The following is a 6440-nucleotide window of genomic DNA, read 5'->3' as shown; positions in this document are numbered from 1 at the left end:
TAGTTGTGACAGGTGGGGCTTCTGTAGTTGCGGTGCGTGGGCTCCAGAGCACACAGGCTTAGTTGCCTGGCGGCATGTGGGATCTTAGCTCCCCGACCAGGGAATCGAACCTGCATCCCCTGCACTGGAAGGCAGATTCTTAACCACTGGACCACCAGGGAAGTCCCAATACCCTGGGTTTTCATAACCTAGTAATGTCCATAGTTGCATGGGTAATTCCCTTCTGGTATCATGCTGTGTTCTCTCACTCTCTATCTCCCTATCTCTCTCCCTTTCCATCTTTGTTCTGCAGCTGTTTGATACTTAGGAAACCTCCTAGAAGCAGAAACAGCATGACATTATTTATTACACAATTGGATGATGAGAAATTCCCCTCTCTAGTATGGAAACAAGACGGAAAAGAAGACAGTACTGTCAGCTTCTTTATATACTTGAAGTTAAAGGAATTATACAGTTGCATAAAATGAGCAGTTAGTGAGATATAAAAATATAAACTGTCTTCTATTGTGCCACTTCATATGAATTCTATCACATCAAATCATAACAACCCTGTGAAGGTATAATAGTCATTGTAGCAGCCGGCATTTATCTAATTGGAAAATAACTGATTAACTACTCTATGACCTTAGGACGTATATCTGTAGGAAGCTCTCTATATGTTAATTCAGTGCCTACAGAAAATGTGATTGGTAGGACAATCAACTTTTTGTTTGTTTAAATGAGGCCTGCAGAACCAAGAAAGTTCCCCAAGTTATACAGCTAGAGTGACATTTTATGGATAAAATACAAGTTCTTGTCATCCCAAACCTAGGTCTTTTCTCCAAAGGTCTATTTGTGAAATAGGAGAAATTGTTTTAACTCTTCCCTCTTAAACCCTCTCTGTCCATCTGGACTTTCATAGTATTCAATAATACCATTGGTTCTCAAGACACCTACATCTCTCCTCTCTCTTATAACCTCCCCAAAAGCTGTGTTTTTAATAATAAAATATTTAAAAGATCTAATTCACACTGTAATGAGAATGTTAAGAATAGCTTAATGTGCTACTTTTTCAGATGTTACATTTTTTTTCCAAATTACCTTCTTTTTTGATGTTTATACTCATAAATTTCATCTTTCACATTTTGCTTATCCTCAACCTAAAAATGTAAACTCAATTACAACAGGTCCATTGCCTGTCTTACTCAATACGTCATTACCAGTGTAATGGTATGGAGTGAGTATGTGATAAATACTAATTAATGAATGACAATTTTTAAAGTCTTTACTGAATTTGTTACAGTACTGCTTCCGTTTTATGTTTTGTTTTTTTGGCCACAGGCACGTGGGATCTTAGCTCCCCACCCAGGAATCGAACCCACACCCCCTGCATTGGAAGGCAGTCTTAACCACTGGACAGCCAGGGAAGTCCCTAATATTTTTCTCTCTTTCTTTCTTTTTTTGGCTGTCCATCTAATTTTAATTATTCTGCTTAAAAGGTGGAATGAATTCCATAGCACGACTCTATTCCTAAGACCTGTCAGTATTATAAATAAAAGTCAACAAAATTTAACAACTGATTATCAATTTATTAAAAATGTTGATTTAAGCATCTGCAATGGTGACTTCAACCTCGATTCCTGGCTCAGTACTGATGGAAGTGATCTGCTTGACAATCTCAGAAGGATGTGCAGGTCAATGAGTCGCTTGTGGATCCTCATCTGAAAACGATCCCAAGTCTTAGAACCTTCACCACAAGGAGTTTTCCTTGTAGTTATTCTCAGAGTTTTGGTAGGCGTCCGAACCGGTCCTTTCACTTTGAGATTCTTTTCCTTTGCACCAATGATCAGATCAGCAGATACCCTCTCCAAAGACTTCATGTTGCTGCTGGTGGGGGTGATTCTAATCTGGTGAATCACCACCTGTGTCTCCACGGGATTCTTTCTGCTATCTTTATTTTTTATTTTATTTTATTTTTTAATAGATCTTTATTGGAGTATAATTGCTTCCCTCTTGAGTCTCCCTCGCACCCTCCCTATTCCACCCCTCTAAGTTGTCGAAAAGCACCGAGCTGATCTCCCTGTGCTATGCGGCTGCTTCCCACTAGCTATCTATTTTACATTCGGTAGTGTATATATGTCAGTGTTACTCTCTCACTTCGTCCCAGCTTCCCCCTCCCCCACTGTGTCCTCAAGTCCATTCTCTATGTCTACGTCTTTACTCCTGTCCTGCCCCTAGGTTCATCACTACCATTATTTTTTTTTTTTTTAGATTCCATATATATGCATTAGCATACAGTATTTGTTTTTCTTTCTGACTTACTTCAGTCTGTATGACAGACTCTAGGTGCATCCACCTCACTACAAATAACTCAATTTTATTTATTTTCATGGCTGAGTAATATTCCATTGTATATAGGTGCCACATCTTCTTTATCCATTACTCTGTCGATGGACATTTAGGTTGCTTCCATGTCCTGGCTATTGTAAATAGTGCTGCAATGAAACTGATTTAAAAATGAGCAGAAGACCTAAATAGGCATCTCTCCAAGGAGGACATACAGATGGCCAAGAGGCACATGAAAAGATGCTCAACATCACTAATCATTAGAGAACTGCAAATCAAAACTACAATGAGGTATCACCTCACACCAGTCAGAATGGCCATCATTAAAAAATCTACAAACAGTAAATGCTGGAGAGGGTGTGGAGAAAAGGGAACCCTCTAGCACTGTTGGTGGGAATGTAAATTGATACAGCCACTATGGAGAACAGTATGGAGGGTCCTTAAAAAACTAAAAATAGAACTACCATACGACCCAGCAATCCCACTACTGGGCATATACCCTGAGAAAACCATAATTCAAAAAGAGACTTGTTCCACTCTCCTTAAAAGCCATGGCTGTAGCATGTCTTCCTGACTGACTTGTTCTCAGCAAAAGTGAAGAGCGGTGAGTCAGGAGCAGTAGCGTGTGACCCAAGGCTCCTCTGCGGTGGCGACGGCGTCTTCCTTAAAGAGCTTCTTTCATTTTTAATTATATTTTTTATCTGATATTTCCATGGCCTTCCATTATTTGCTTTTAGCTAATCACTAATCCTAAAGTGCGAGACTGTATCAAACTTCTGAGAGCAGTAAAGTAAAACATCACCTGTGTCCACATTACCGAGGTGACAAATTCACCTGTAATTCATAACACAAGTGATTTATCTCCACAGCTTAGTTTCTTTTTTTTTCCCTATTTTCCCATTTTATTTCTTATGTTCAACTCTTTTATACATCTAACATTATTTTTATGTGCAATGTAAGATAAAGATCTTTGTTTTTTTAAAATATTAGCTCATAATTTTTGTAAAATAATTTACTGAGGAAAACACTGGGGTTTGAAGAGGCTAGTCTAGGCTTGATATAGAGATCTGAACGCTGTGAGCATAGAGATATATTTTTTAAAGCTGACAGATTGGATGTGATCTCCAGGAAAAGTGTTCTGAGTATGAAAGCATATACCCTTTACATTTTTTTCTACTCAAATTTATTTATTCTTGGATGAATTTAAATAACTTTTTCTGAATTTTCTATTTCATTCCATTTATTTGTATATTTATTCTTATGCATACATAAAAGTGTGCAAGATTATGCAGTGTTTCAATTTCCAAATATATTTCTTGCTATCTTCTATTATTTATTTATCCTTATAAACTCAAAAATCAAGTGCTCATGATATCTACTTTGCCTCACAAAACGTCTTAGTAGCTCCTATCTATCAGCCTGTTCTTCATACTAAGCCAGGGTTTATAATGAAGGATCAACGAATTTAAACTATATTACTTCTTAAGAGAGCTAACATCGGAGAAATGTGGAGAGAGTTCCATAGACATGATTGAGTGTTCTCTATTTCTGGGGAAGCTGCTGAACTAATTGTTGATTTTTTATATGTTCCATATAAGGAAGTCAGACTTGGACAGAGAGAAACCTCTGTAAGCACTTGCTTTAAAATTAAAATCAGTTGAATCATGAATTTGAAGATAAATCTAAGTGAGGTAGTTCCTATGGACCCTGTATTAGTTTGCTAGGGCTGCTAGAAGAAAGTACCACAGACAGAATGGTTTAAATAACAGAAATTTATTTTCTCACAATTCCTGGGCTGGAAGTTCAAGATCAAGGTGCCCGTAGTATTGATTTCTACTGAAGCTTCTCTCCTTGGCTTACAGATAGCCGCCTTCTTGCTGTGTCTTCACGTGGCCTTTTTTCTGTGTCCATACATCCCTGGTGTATTTTCCTCTTTTTATAAGAACACAAGTCTTATCAGATTAGGGTCCCACTCATATGACCTCATTTAATCTTAATTAACCCCTTAAAGGCCCCATCTCCAAATATAATCACATTGGGGGTGAAAGCTTCAGCATATGAATATCAAGGGGATACAGTTCAGTCAATAATAGATCCTATGGACTTGCCATGCTTTCTTTACCCCTCTAGATTTGGGGGTTTTGGTGGGACTATGCAATAAGTATTTCTATATTAACACAAAACGTTGTTTGCTTCCTCTGGAAATGGAATAAGTTCTTGATGTCATTTTCAGTCGGTTCCTTTATACACTAAATTTTGTTTTAAATAAATTACTTGTAGTTTTTTTTCCTGAATAGTGACAACCTTCTATATTTTCTAATGTTTTTGTAAGAATATTTTTGCTTTAAAAAACTTATCAACAGTATTCAGATACTACAATCACATATGCAAAAATCAATCATTTAATTCAATTAATCTTTGTAGTTTATGAAGCATTTTCATAGACATAGTTTTACTTGTTCTTCCAAACCCACTTGTAAGATAAGTTGGGTGTGGGTGGATATGAGGCTATTCAGACCAGATTTGACAGGAGGTAACATGTAGGAGAACTACTGAAGAATTATCCTGAGATAAGCCTTCGACAAAAGACATCAATGTTAGTTCCTTTTCCTCCCTACTAGGAAAAAAAAAAAAAGTAAGAGTAGCAATCTCTAATCTTCTTGATGCTTAGAAGGATTAAGTTCTAAGAGAAAAACTAAAATGAAAGAAGAATTTAAGGCAAGAATTTTATGTGACGGGGCCACCCCTTGACTGGTAGCAAGATAATGGCTACGAAGCCCAAAGAAATTCCCAGGCATACAGAGAAAAGGGTGTACTCTGTTTATTCAGAACACTGCAACAAGGTTGGCAAGAGAGATGTGTGGTAATCTCCTTGGGTAATACACTGCTACAAAGGGTAAAAAAAGTGTATGTTCTATGTAAAAGAAAAAGCAAGGAAAATTCCTTTTCCTGCAATACCTATAACCCCATGACCTCTCACCTCTTCATAACCTTGGCTTTGAGTTGAGGAATGAAATATTATGTACTAAATTTTACCTCATTTTGTATGAAAACAAACATAAAAATTACTCTTTCTCTGTGATGACTTCTTACACAACCCAGAAATGCCCTTCTTGTTTCCAAGCCTCTCTTCACAGATCTACTTCTTTAGCCAGATTTTTTTAGAAGAATAGCTGCATTAGTGTATGCTCAGATGTAGAGTTTAAAAATAAGATAGCAATATTCTGAATGTTTCTGAGAATAAATGTTTTCTTGTTTTTATTTTAGGTTTGTGGAGTCAGTGATACAAGTACAAAACAGGAGATGCCAAGAAGTCAAGAGAAATAAGTGAGTTACCCACAATGAGCCTGAAACTGTTAAAGAACAAAGCCTTCTCCAGGTGCAGGAAGCTTAGCCCTATGATCAAACAGGCTCTTGGTAGCGCAGGTATGTGTAGTAATCCTCATGAAGTAAGCATAAAGGCAACATCTTTAAAATGGTAGTGATGTAATGCTGAGGCTAGAAGATATTTTCTTCTTCACTTTCTTATGAAGACAGCCTGTTTCCAGGAAAAGGAGATATTCAAATATCTGATCCCACTTGAAGGGAAACATACAGGACAGCTATAACTTGTTATTCAGTAAAATATTTATTCATCTATTAGGTATATATTAAGTGGATCACTATTCTAGGCACCAGAGGTATAGAAATGAGCAGATTTGTGCAATAGAGTTTTGGACACAGATAAAAATGCGCAGACATGAAAACAGAAACAAAAACAGAAATAAACAGCTCCAAGCATAGAAGGTACAATGTCTATAGTAAAAGGAGTAAGCTTGGATTAATTAAACACTGTAGAAAAAGAAATTGACAGTAATAGTGCCTGATGTAACTGAGAGGACTGAGAAAAGCATGAACCTGGTTTCCTCCAGACTTTACGTCTTCACATTTTCCCTCTGTTAATTTTGCTTTGTATCCTTTTGCTGTAATAAATCATAGTCATGAGTAAGACTGTACTGATTCCTGTGAGTCCTCCCCTGACATAGTTGGTGTTAGAAGTGGGATGTGCTAGCATGACCTTGACCCACTGAAATATGGCAAAAACATTGTTTGGGAAAAGGCAAGTTCAAAGGGTG

At 37.1% G+C, this 6440-nt stretch overlaps 1 pseudogene; it reads right to left on the bottom strand.

The window, feature by feature from the left end:
• Positions 1-1584: 1584 nt before the first annotated feature.
• Positions 1585-1937, bottom strand: LOC118898371 (annotated as a pseudogene).
• Between the last annotated feature and the right edge of the window lie 4503 nt (positions 1938-6440).

Source organism: Balaenoptera musculus, chromosome 7 (assembly GCF_009873245.2).
Source record: "Balaenoptera musculus isolate JJ_BM4_2016_0621 chromosome 7, mBalMus1.pri.v3, whole genome shotgun sequence".
Taxonomy (NCBI): Eukaryota; Metazoa; Chordata; class Mammalia; order Artiodactyla; family Balaenopteridae; genus Balaenoptera; species Balaenoptera musculus.
This window is presented reverse-complemented; position numbering and strand designations above follow the sequence as displayed.